Raw genomic sequence first — 13649 nt, 5'->3', positions numbered from 1 at the left:
GAGCCAAAGGCAGCCACTTAATGACTAAACCACTCAGGTACCCCTTAATTGATTTTTTAAAAAGATGTATTTATTTTAGAGAGAAAGAGAATGTCCAAGTGGCAGGAGGGGTAGAGGGAGAGAGAGAACCCACAACCAGACTCCCTTGCTGAGGGCAGAGCCCTACCCGAGTTTGATCCCAGGACTCTCATCATGACCTGAGCCAAAACTAGTTGGCCCCTTAACTGACTGAGCCACCCAGGCACTTTGTAGTCCCATAATCTTTAAAAGTTAACCCAGTTAGGCTTTCATCTCTATCATTCCATAGAAGTAGCTCCTGTAGAACTACCTCGTAATACCAACTTCTGAATTTTGATAAACAGAGGTCAATTCTTAGTTTTCATCATTAGGGGCATTAATGCAATTGGTCACTTTCTCTTCCAAGAAATATTTACTTTCTTTTGTGTCCCAGGAATACCACACTTTCCTAGTTTTCTTCCTCCCTCATTGGTTGTTCCTTCTCAAGCTTTTTTGCAGAATCTTCCTCATTTCCACACTTTTTATTATCTAATTTATTTATTTATTTACTTACTTTCTTTTTAAAGATTCCACTTATTTATTTGACAGAAAGAGAGACAATGAGGGAATACAAGCTGGGGGAGTGGTAGAGGGAGAAGCAGGCTTCCCACTGAGCAGGGAGCCCAATTCTGGGCTCGATCCCAGGACCCTGGGATCATGACCCGAACTGAAGGCAGAGGCTTAAACAACTGAGCCACCCAGGTGCTCCTATTTATTTACTTTTAAGTAAACTCTGTCCCTAATGTGGAGCTTGAACTCACTGTTATAAGCCACGTATAGGAGCCATTATGATAAGGAAAGAGATTAAAAGGCATCTTTTCCTGGAACATTTTGGAAAATTGAACTTTTATTTTCTTTTTAGCCCTCAGAAGGAAATATACAGGTTATACTGTTCTATCTCAGATTATGAGGTTTGGACTAGAAAATGTTTCACCAAATGATGATTTCACCAAACGATAGGGATAGTTGTCATATGCAAAACTGTCATCTAAGAAGGACCTCTCTATCATTCTGTCAGCCGAAGAGCAGCAGTACTTGATGGCATACTGGGCTGTCTTGGACTTCCTCTGGTTTGGTTATTGGAGGTATTTTATTACCAGCCTGTTTTTGTGAAGCTGTGCTTGTACTGGGTGTGATCCGCTACCTCCGGGATTGATTTAGCCAATTTGGCTGGTTGGACAGGCATCTTCTCTATTTCTTCCCACTTGTTGTTTCCTTCTGCCAGAAACTATGCTCTTTCAAAAAGGACTACCTTCCCAAATGAAGCTGTATTTTATAAGTCTTTGTCTTTCTGAAAGTCTAATCTAGCATGAATCTAAAAGATGATATTAGAGTATAATGAAATGCTATTGTGTCAAAACTCTGAAAGTAGGTGTGACTAGGAAAGATTTTCAGGGTATGAATTAGAATAAAATTTCAGTGATTTTGCAATCAAAACAGACCTTGATTAAAATTCTTTTTTCTTCCCCTGCATAGTCGGTAATCTCACAGAGTTGTTTTAAGGATTGAATGAGTTAATATATGTAAAATAGGCATGGCCAATTACTTAGGCACATGATAAATGGTAAGTATTTGCTGATGGTGGTAATAGTATATTATTATGGTGACATATTTTATTGCTGCAGATAGCAATAGCAATAGTAAGAATGAACTACACAGTTAAAAGTACTAGGTTAGAGGGGTGCCTGACTGGCTCAGTCAGTAGAGTATGCAACTCTTAATCTCAGGATTGTAAGTTATCTCAGGATTGTAAATTTGAGCCCCACATTGGGTATAGAGATTACTTGAAAACAAAATCTTAAGAAAAAAGTACTAGGGGAGCCTAGGTGACTCAGTCAGTTAAACATTTGCCTTCCGTTTGGGTTATGATCTCAGGGTCATGGGATCAAGCTCTGTGTGGGGGTCCCTCCGGAGCAGGGAGTCTGCTTCTCCTTGTCCCTCTCTGTTGCTCCCCCTGCTAGTGCTCTCTCACTTGCACTCTCTCTCTCAAATAAATAAATACAATCTAAATAAGTAAATAAATATTTTTTAAAAAGTACTACATTGGGTGGTAGCAGTTGATGATTTCTTTCTTTCTTTCTTTCTTTCTTTCCTTCTTTTTGTAAAGATTTTATTTATTTGACAGAGAGAGAGAATACAAGCAGGGGGAGTGGGAGAAGCCGGCCTCCCACCCAGCAGGGAGCCCTACACGGGATTCTATCTCAGGACCTGAGCTGAAGGCAGATGCCTAATGACTGAGCCACCCAGGCACCCCCAGTTGATTTCTAACTCTGATAGCCACTGTACTTTATTATAGAGTAGGGAACAATCAATTTCTGGACTATTCAGTTTAAAGTTATGTTGGTCATACATATTTACTGATTTGTTTTTAAATTATTAGAAGTTTATTAATTTTTTTTAGTAGTCTCTACACCGAACATGGGGTATGAACTCACAGCCTCGAGATCAAGAATGTATACTCTTCTGACTGATGCAGCCAGATGCCCCTGTTTGCCATACATCTAATATGAGGACAAATGGGGGCGCCTGGGTGGCTCAGTGGGTTAAGTCTCTGCCTTCGGCTCAGGTCATGATCTCAGGATCCTGGGATGGAGTCCCACACTGGGTTCTGTGCTCAGCAGGGAGCCTGCTTCCCCCTCTCTCTGCCTGCCTCTCTGCTTGTTTGTGATTGCTCTTTGTCAAATAAATTGACAAAATCTTAAAAAACAACAACAACTGTATTTTTCTTTTCTTATCTTTTTTCTCCAGTAATTTACTATCTACCTAGTAAGGACATAGCCCTGTGATCCCTGGCTTCTTTATTTTTTTAAAAAGATTTTATTTGGGGCACCTGGGTGGCTCAGTGGGTTAAAGCCTCTGCATTCGGCTCAGGGCATGATCTCAGGCTCCTGGGATTGAGCCCCACGTCGGGCTCTCCGCTCAGCGGGGAGCCTGCTTCTCTTCCTCTCTCTCTGCCTGCCTCTCTCTCTACTTGTGGTCTCTATCAAATAAATAAAAATCTTAAAAAAAAAAAAAAGAATGGAGGAGTTGAGTTAAAAAAAAAAAAAGATTTTATTTAATTATTTGAGAGAAAGAGATACCGTAAATGGGGGTAGGAGCAGAGGGAGAAGCAGATTCCCTGCTGAGCAGAGAGTTTCATGTGGGATCATGACCTGAACCAAAGGCACTCTAAAAGTGTCTAAAGACACTCTACTGTGAGTCACCCAGGTGCCCCATAACTTTTGCTTTAAAAAATATATATATTTATTTTTTTTAACGTTTACTTATTTTTAGTAATCTCTACACCTAACCTGGGGCTTGAACCAGAGATCAAGGGTTGCACGTTCCACCTACTGAGGTAGGCGCCCCTGCAGCTTTTGCTTTTCAAGGTACTGTGTCCTGGAGCTAGGTTTCTAGCTCTCGTGACTGAGTGTTTTTAGGAATAATTGCAAAGAAGCAGGAAATGTGGATGACCATTTTTTCTTCAGTTAGTGCAACCAGTGTAGGAAAGATGCTTATTGGAAAGTAGATCAAGAGTGTAGTTGTTTTTTTTTGTTGTTTGTTTGTTTGTTTAGGTTTAGTTTTGTTGGTTTTTGGTTTTGGTTTCTAAGTGAGCTCTAAACCCAGTGTGGGGCTTGAACACACTGCCCAGAACTCAAGAGTCACCTGCTCTACCTACTGAACTATCCAGGTGCTCTATGAAGGTAGTTTTGATAGAATATGCTTCTGTAATTCTCTAGCAAAGAGTTTTTAGGTTTGGAAGAGACCTGATAAAGTCCAGGCCAGTGGTTGATCTGGACATCCTTGGGTCCCTTCTTCATTTCCCTCCCATCATCTTCCCCTGTCTTATGATCCTAGTCACAAAGAACTCACAGTTTCCAGAGGCAGCCCTTCTGTTTTAGGACTGCTGTTGGTAACTTTTCCTGATGTCGAGTAGAAACTAGGCTTCTGGTAGCTTCTTATTTGTCCTACAAATGATTGAAAGAGCAATTTTCATAGATCTGAAACAAGTTTAGTCTACTTTTATTGCATGGTTGACAGAAGTGAACCCTCAATGTGCTCTATCTCATTATGGATTTATGAGATTACCGTTCTTTATGCAATACTTTTGTTTTTCAAAGCGCATTCTGTATAGTACATTGTATTTTGTCTTAGGCTGTCATCTGAGAGGAGGCTGGGATAATTAAACACACACACACACACACACACACACACACACACACACACCCCTAAACCTTATGAGGTAGATATTATTTCCATTTTACAGATAAGGAAACTGAAGTTAGATAACTTCAAAATAACCCAAATAGAAAACTACATTGGCATTTAGATCTCAGAGGCTCCAAGAGATTAATGCCTGGCCTTTTGAATCCTTGGACTTTTCACTGCAATATGCTGTCTGATCAAATGGAGTATCTTGTGGTAGCAAGAAGGTAAGAGACCTGAGAAGGTCACAGAACTTGTTTTGGAGCTGGAGTCAGTCTTATAGTCTCTTGGTTTTGTTTCTACTTGCTTGTGTAGTATAGTGGGTGTTATTGGCTTGAAAGTATAAATTTGGCTCCATTTTTTTTTTTTTCCCAGTGTGCTTGCAGACAGAGGTGCCTCTTTGATCCTTGGATTTAAAAAGAACCTGTTGGGGGAAAAAAAAAAAAGAACCTATTGATGTTTTTAGGACTGTATGAATGGCAATCTGCTCCAAAATTGGACTGTGCCTCTACTGTGAGATGATTCCACTCTAAGATTTCCAGTTTGATTGCTTTTAAGACATAGTATAGAACCCAGTTCTTTCCATAAGCCTGGCCAGTTCTGATGGAACCCAGTGCTGAGACAGGAAAATACAGTCATTTCCCCAGAGGATTAGGGAGCGAATGAAGGTACAGGGCTACCTAGCACCATCCTCAAATGGGCAGGCTTTTTGCTAGATATTTTAACAGTAAAGTCAAAGTTAATTGATGGGTGTGATCAAGAATAATAATCAAAATGAAAGGCTTTTGTTTTCCAAAACACTCCAAACTCCAAACTCCAAACTCCGCAGAGATGGTTTAAATATACATAAAAGCCCAAATCTTCTACCCTAACAGGACAGAAATCAATCACAGTTCTCAGAATTCTCTTTTTTCTCAGGCTCACCTGTCCACACTTCAGAACTTTCTGAATTCTCAGACTTTACACCGATGGCAGACTCCAGCTCCACTCATCCAAAGCTTTCCATTTTGGTCAGTTTAAGTTCCTAAAGAGGCAGCTGCCATCAGAAGGCTAGTTATTATGAGCTCATGCAGGGCTGTGGGGGAGGGGTGAGCTGGCCTGTGGGGTCTCCCCTATCCAGGAGCTGGTCACTCCACTTCAAACAAATCTGCATCACACTGGGGTTTCCACCCCTTTTTCTATGTCAATGATCCCCATTTGTCCCTAGTGCCTGGGGTTTCAGGTCCTGGTGAGCCATTCTCATGTTATCTTCCTTTTGTTTTTAGGCTGAATTCTGCTTTAATGACAATTATCATTTATTCTGTACCTTTTAGTTTGGTGGTGAATGCGGTGGTTTTGCTAGCCTTTCAGTTGCTGCCATTCAGGCCCTTTCTAAAGAACAGGGGCTGAAACATCAATTCCTTGATCTGTCTCTGGCTGGCTGAGAAAAATCTTAGTGTTGGAGAGGGTTTTGGAGTCCAAATTTCTCTTTGAATTTCCTTAGGTGACAGGAAAGAGTGGGGGGGTGGGAGAGCAGCTCTTCCCATGTTTCTGAGTCTCTCATCTCTTAATCCTCTTTTGAAGGTCTTCTGTCTTCAAAAAACACACTTTTCAGAGTTTCACAGACCTTCTGATACCCATGAAGGTACAGTCTCCAAATTAGGAACCCTGCCTACTCTAGTGTCCTTCTGAAGTCATAGGGGTTCTGGTCCAGTGTGAAGGAGTAAGTGGAGAATGTGGCAAGGGACTGACCTCTCAATTTTTCATCATTTCCATTAAGCACTTTTAGCCTCATGTGTTTGAAATTCTGGGAGCACTGTGTACTATGACATATTAATTCCCAAGTTGCTATCATATTTTCTTAGAACTTTGAACATCAACACTGTAGTTTCATAACGTTTTTAGGGGAAATGAAGCTCTGAGAGTCCCCATCCATTGCATGTGGCAGTAAAGTGACCTCTAGTGGACTTTCCTAGTAGTTTCCAGGAAATTCTGGAAATAGCCGCTGTTGGAGGGATAGGCCATTAAAATTAGATGAGCTATTCAGCTGCTTACTGCCGGGAAGTTGGGTCAGTGCTGGGTAAGCTTCAATGCCAAGGCTGGGACAGGTGAGGGAGGTACTTACAGATGAAGCAAGATTTATCATTCATAAAAGTGGCTGCAAAAATTCCCTGGATCAGATTATGAACAATGAATTAAGACAAACTCACTGGATTGATTTTAGAAAAAAGAATGTTGTGTCTTTGAATAACACAGAGTGAGAATGATAGGAAGTCATAATAGACCTTTAGGCAAAGTGAGGGAAGACATATTCCACATTTTATGTTCCTCCTCTTCTTCTTCTCCTCCTCCTCCTCCTCCTCCTCCTTCTTCTTTTTAAAGATATATTTATTCAGCACCATGATCAGACTATTACATTTAGCAATTGGCAGCAAGGGAGCAAAAAAATAAACCCAAAAACCAAAAAATTACATTAAAACCATTTCTTGGAGTGCTTTACATCTTCCATGGAATGGAAACTAAAATAACCTGTTATATAATCAATCACAAATAGTCCTCAAGTTTTTTGTCCACATGCGTGAGTATTGTCTAAAACATGTCTTCTTTGTGGCCGCTTGGCTCTGCCACCACTGTGTTTGGCTGAGATCACAAACCTGTTTTAACCTGTAGCTTCGCTCTCACTTCTCTGGCTCTCTTTTCCTGCTCAGCTTTGTTTCCTGGCAGTCGTTAAAATCTTCTGCCACTGCTGTTGCTACTGCTGCTGCCGGAACCACCGTAGCCACCTTGGTTTCATGGTTTGGCAAAGTGTTGGCCTCCACCACCCTAGGGACCGGAGCTTTAGCCTCCAAAATATCCTCCTCTCATGGGTCCAGATTTTGAAGATCGATTGTTGTAACTGCCAAAATCATTATAGCATCCACCACCTCCAGAGTTGCGTCTAACATTACCAAATCCATTATAGCCATCCCCACTGCCACCATATCCACCACCACCTCGACTCCCAGCAAAGCCCCCTCACCACTGAAGTGTCCTCTATGACCAAAGTTGTCATTCCCACCAAAACCACCTGCATGACCACCACCAAAGTTGCCGGAACTACTTCGACTTCTTTGGCCGGATGAAGCACTCTCCACCTTTTGCTTAGATAGTGCTCTCCTTACTTCACAGTTGTGGACATTCACAGTGTGGTATTTCTGAATGACAGTCTTGTGTACAGAGTCATGGTCATCAAATGTTATAAAAGCAAAGCCTCTCTTGTCTCTACTGCCTCAGTCAGTCATGATGTCAGTCACTTCAGTTTTCCTATATTATTCAAAATCATCTCTTAGATGATGTTCTTCAGTGTTTTCTTTAATGCCACTGACAAAAATCTTTTTCACAGCCAAGTGGGCACCATGTCTTTGGAAATCTTCTCTTGAGACAGCCGTCTTTGGTTCCATAGATCTTCCATACGCCTTGGGTGACCTTGCATTCATGGCTGCATCCACCTCCTCCACAGTGGCATATGTGACAACTCCAAAGCCTCTGGAGTGCTTGGTGTTTGGATCTCTCAAGACCACATGGGACACTCTGACTTAGACATGGCCCTGGTTGGAGGGGAGACTTCAATGATGCTTACTCAGGGGTGTCCATGGGCAGAAAGCTTTATGTTCTGTTGTGAGTCCTGGGAATTTTTATTGGGAGGAAGAAAAGGAAGTGAACATTTTTTAAAAGTTCTAACTTAGAGCAAAACATCCTCTCATCTCTGTCTCTCTGTCTCTGTCTCTGTCTCTCTCACTCTCATGCTATACCTTTTAACTAGCCCTTCTCAACAACCAAAAAAAGGGCAAGTTCCATGTACAGTCATTGTCCAAGATCTAACCTGAGTCCTTTACTGGCCCTGGATTATGCTTCCTGCCCACTGGACCTGCACTGATCTTGGTTACCCGACTTGCTACTCAGAACTCTTCAAGAACGTTTACTTGGACTTAACTCTCAGCAAGTACCCACCTTTTTTTTTTTTTTTTTTTTTTTTTTTTAGCAAGTACCCACTCTTGGATGTTTTAAGGAAGATACCCTGCCCCAACTCTGTCCACAAAGACCCAAACCATGGCAGCTGCCAGTCCACTCTTACACTAGGAAATAGCTGATTTGGACATTTGGTTTGGGCCTTTTGTCTAATAATAATAACCCCTCCTTCCCTTGACCTTTCTAACCTGGTACTTAGTCTTATACCTGTGAGCCTATTTCTCAAGTCACTACCCCCTGGCTTTGGTCCCAGGTCTCATCTAACTCTATAGGACTCAGGCTACCTTAGTTAGGTCTGACCTTTTGGGGACACTGTTATGATGGGGTTTATATAATGCCCTCAGGATAAAGTGATTGTATATTAATAATGAAAATGTTTTTTCAAAGGAATAGGGAAAGTCAACATGTAATATTCTTTTGATTAGCATTTAAAGATTCTGTTAAACCAAATTCTATCATACATTTAAATTTGAATGCCTTTTTCTAAAGTTTAAATCAAGAATACAGTGGTGTATACTCAATACATATAGAAAATTTGAAAAACCTAAATAATGGTTAGAAAAAAAACAAGTTAAATGTGAATTTCTTTTTTTTTTTTAAGATTTTATTTATTTATTGACAAAAAGAGAGAGCACAAACGGGGGGAGCAGCAGGCAGAGGGAGATGGAGAACCAGGCTCCTTGCTGAGCAGGGAGTTCAATGTGGGGCTCAATCCCAGGAGCCTGGGATCACAACCCTAGCTAAAGGCAGACACCCTACTGACAGAGCCACCCAGGCACCCTGTGTGTGAATTTCTGGTTGTGCTAAATTATTATAAACATTTGCCTGCCTATAGAATTATCATCTCATTGCTTATCTTTCTAGTTGCATTGAAACCTCCCAATGAACCATACACGTTTACATCTGTGACCATTCATGATCTTAACAATAGGGCTTAATGCTTCTTTTTCATAAATAGCAGCTCATGTGGTCCTCATAACATATATGGGCTATAAAGTTGCAATCCGAGAAGAATTCAGAGGTTAGTGGTATGCATGGTGTAATGAAGGATGACACTTGACAAAATACTTCAAGTTTAGCTGGTAGTAGAAGAAAGCCATTTGAGAATTAAGTTCAACAGGCGTATAAAAACTGTGTTTAGCTTTGCCATGATTGGGTGAATCTAAAGTATAGGATTCCATGTTCTTCTAGCATGAAAGAAATTATTTTTTTAATCAAGATTTTTGTTTATTTATTTGAGAAAGAGAGAGGGAAAGCATGAGAAGGGGGAGGCAGGCTCCTCACCCAACAGGGAACTTGATGTGGGACTCAATCCCAGAACTTTGAGATCATGACCTGAGTGAAGGCAGAGTTTTAACTGACTTTATTCTTTTTTTTAAAAGATTTTATTTATTTATTTGACAGACAGAGATCACAGGCAGGCAGAGAGAGAGGAAGAAGCAGGCTCCCTGCCAAGCAGAGAGCCCAATGCGTGGCACAATCCCAGAATCCTGGGATCATGACCCGAGCCGAAGTTAGAGGCTTTAACCCACTGAGTCACACAGGCACCCCTAACTGACTTTATTCTTAAGGCATCCCGAAAGAAATTATTTTTAAAGTAGTAAATAAATTTACCTCCAAAGTGAACTGCAGCTGTTTTTTTGAGTGTCAAGATGATTTCTAATTTCCCATCAAAAATAAAGAAAAGAGGACCCGCTAGCTCAGTTGGTGGAACATGTGACTTGAACTTGGGGTTGTGAGTTCAAGCCTCAGTGATAGGCACAGAATTTACGTTTAAAATAAAGGTAAAAATAAGAAAGAAAAATGAAGAAAAGATCTTAAGAGTTGAAAAGCAATATTTACCTCTTTATATTGAAGATTTGAAACACTTTTTTACTTTTCCCAGAGAAACACTTCCATTAGTGCATTTTGCCATTAGGGGGTGCTCTGGGATAATACTTTTCAGCAAAATAGCTATCTTTTCTGCTCTGCTACCTGAAAAAAAGCAAACGTTTACATTTGTTAATTCTATCTTGTATCCAGATTCATTGATCCTCAGAAAGTGTCAGTTTAAATTACAAAAGGTGAAAAGAATATTGAGAACTGTTTCAAATGTAAATAGCCAGTGTCTGGCTCCTAAGGAAAAGACAAACACTGGAAGATATTTTTTTGAGGATTTTGTTTCCTTTTTGAAGGGATTCAAATCACAGTAAGCCAAAGCTGCACCTGAATTTTACTGAGTTGGAAAATGAAAACCATATCTCGGGGATTAGCATTTGCTCTTTAACTTTAGTTCTTTTTTGTAGCATTACTTTGACTATGTCTTTGGCCAATGTTATAAGGATATATTATAGTTGAAATTGCTCTCTTCCAAAGTTGTATCAGTGTTTCTGTAATTAACTTATTCTTAAGGCAGGGGGTTAGGAACTAAGAATTCCACAATAGTTCCATTGCCACCCCTGCCACATTTATTGATCAGTTCTTAGGTTCTATTCTTGCCTCTCTAGGGTTGGTAAGGTGGGGATTGAGGCAGTGGGGAGGAAACTCAATTCTGTTTTCATGGACTGGAAGGGAGAATCAGAGGTGATCACAGTAGCTATGCCAAGCACAGAATGCTAACTAGTCAAGGTCACCAAAATGACATTTAGAGAGATGGCTACAACATCTGGTGGCCAGAACAGAGGGTCCTCACTCTTTTGGTCTAAATTACTCATAGGATTTTACTGCAAATATCTGTTGATGTCGGCTCCTTCCAGCTTGGGTGGAAATGACCTTGATATATAGCAGAAAGATAGAGGGAAATGTTACCTCTTCAATAATGGAAGATTATATAGTCCCTCAACTCATCTCCTTGGGCAAAAAGAGGTAAGCCTTCCATTTTTAAAATGATCAAAAGTTGATCATTTAACTTTCTCTATGCAAAAAGGAAATTTAGTTGAGGATTTATATAATGTAATTTGGGAGATTTTATTTGAGAATAATGTCTAGACATCAGTTTTTAGTGTACTCTTTATGCACTGCATTAATTTTAAAAAAACAAGATATATTCATGCCAATATATTTTAAAAATACATTTTCCTTAAATATGTTTTAGGTTCTACTTCCCAAATTGGCTTTTACATTTTACCTTTATGGCTTTTCTTTCTAGAGGTGATACGGAGAAAAGAGGAAAAGAAAGAGTTCTGGGTAAAGAAAAATGTATACAAACTTTCCCTCCCACTTAATTTTGATATTTACAATTACATTTTTCTTGTTCTTTCTACCCATAGAAAAAATAACCCAAACCTTTCTTAGACTTTTTGATTATAGTAGAACATCCTAAGGAAAAGATTTTCTTTATTAGAAACTATAGCAGATTATCAAGTGGCCAAGAACTAAAACAGAAAGAAAATGTTCTCTAAGATTTGTTTTTGTTTTCTGTTTTTCTCATGGCTGCTCATCTATAAGTTACAAAGTTTTAAAACTTAAAGTAAGCCAGAAACTTACTGATTTGCTAGATGGTTGTCTCCTATTTTGTGAACTGATCAATGCAACTGAAGGGGGATGTGCAGTCACTAGACTGGCTTCTGACCTGCACACACACATTTTTTTTTTTTTTTTTCAATTAATCCTTTGCACAGAACAGATGCTCTGGGTGCAGTTTTAGGCCAGAAGAATGTCCAAAATATGTGGGTGTGAATTTGGCCAAAGGGTTAGTTGAATGTGGAGCACAGATACCAGCCTGGAAACAGGTCACATTTTAATGAAAAATGCACATTCAGCATGGCATTGTGCTTTTCAAAGAGGTGATTCCCAGCCATGGAGAACACAAGGGAGGAACAGGCATTCATGTGGAACTGCTTTAAAACAGAATTCTTGTGTATCCTGGCTGGTGGGGCAGGGCTCACTAGTACCCCTTGGGAAATGAGATAATGGAATTTTGCTAGGCATAATTGAGTTGGTTTTTTTTTTAAACCATAAATCGTCATTCTTCAAAAAGGAAAAGAAACTTCTACAATCAAATAAAGGAAAGATTTCATAATTATAACTGGCCATGCTAGAAAAAAAATCTTTCTGAGAGGGGAAAAGGTGTAGTCCCATTCATATGCTCAGAATTTGACTAAGCAGAGAAATAGAATTTTCCTTGATTCACAAGAAAAGAAAAGAATAGTGAAGAAAACAAAGTGACCAAAAAAAAAATCTCTACCTTTACATGTTAAAGAGTGAAATACAGAACTCACTTAAATACATATTTTGTTAGAAATGATTTTATTTTTTCTCAAGAAATGTGTGTGTGTGTGTACACATGTATTTTAAACATTTGAAATCATCTGTAAGTACATAAGCAGCATAATTGAGCTTATTTTTAAGAATGAAAGAAATATAGAAATAATAAACTCAATCACTTTTAAAATGGGAACAAAATGCTTTTTGGTAGTGTTAACAAATAGAATTTAATTTTATGTCATTATTATGATTAGTTATAGATGGCATACAAAAGGAGCAACAGAAAGTGTCTTCTAAAAAAGTGAATGCATTAATGGAGGTATTATATTTGAAGTAAAGCAGGTGATTGTTTATTCTACCTTCTGCTGGTTAGTTAGGATGATGAGGGGATATGAAGTTAGGACATCAAAGAAGAATGAAAGAATCTTTGTGTTGTTTAGTCTGAAGAAGGCAAGACTAGAAAAGTCAAGAGGAGGAAGAAGAAGGTTGCTTCTGGATGAGTCCTCCAAGCTGAATTTTGTTCAGTGAATGGACAAAAGAGGGATAAGTCAAATTTTGGTGAGTACCACCATTCTTGGTACCAGTTCCCATGCTGTTCCCTCCCTACTTGAGGGCCTTACCCTTCATGATGGTCTTACTCTCCAAGGGTGGGCCTTTAGGCTCCCGTCTGATTGGGAGATTATCCTAAAAATTTTTTTTTAAATTGTCAAAAGACAATATAAAAAGAAAAGACAAGACACAGAATGGAAGAAGACTTTTGCAACCTGTAACACCAATGAAGTACATACTAGTATCCAGAATAAAGAACCTCTTAAAAAAAAAAAAAAAGACTACACTATATTAAAAAAGGACAAAACAGGTGAAGGGCATTTCACCATTTCATACTAAGGGATATCAAAATCACTGATAAAATACGTGAAAAAAGTATTCAACTTCATTTCTAATCAGGTCTATGAAGATTAGTGGGATACCTTTTATACTGACTAGATTTTTGAAAATTAGAAAAATTGGGGTTTGGTCAGGATAAGAAGCAATAGTAGCTCTGATACACTTCTAGTAGCAGTCTAAGTTGGCACAACCACTTTGGAAATTAGTTTACATTATCAAGGAAAGTTGAGACACTCTTATCCAATGACACAACAATTCCACTCTGGAAATATACTATGTGCTTATGTTTAAGTTCATGTTTAACAGTGTTTATAATGATAACACTGTTCATAATAGCCCCTAAATGG

The 13649-nt window shown here is 39.2% G+C and overlaps 1 pseudogene; it reads right to left on the bottom strand.

Moving 5' to 3' along the window:
* Positions 1–6948: 6948 nt before the first annotated feature.
* The window catches only part of LOC111142324, a 16683-nt pseudogene continuing 9982 nt past the window's right edge, over positions 6949–13649 (bottom strand).

This window comes from Enhydra lutris, unplaced genomic scaffold (genome assembly GCF_002288905.1).
Source record: "Enhydra lutris kenyoni isolate GAN:26980312 unplaced genomic scaffold, ASM228890v2 scaffoldscaffold7, whole genome shotgun sequence".
In the NCBI taxonomy this organism is placed as follows: Eukaryota; Metazoa; Chordata; class Mammalia; order Carnivora; family Mustelidae; genus Enhydra; species Enhydra lutris.
This window is presented reverse-complemented; position numbering and strand designations above follow the sequence as displayed.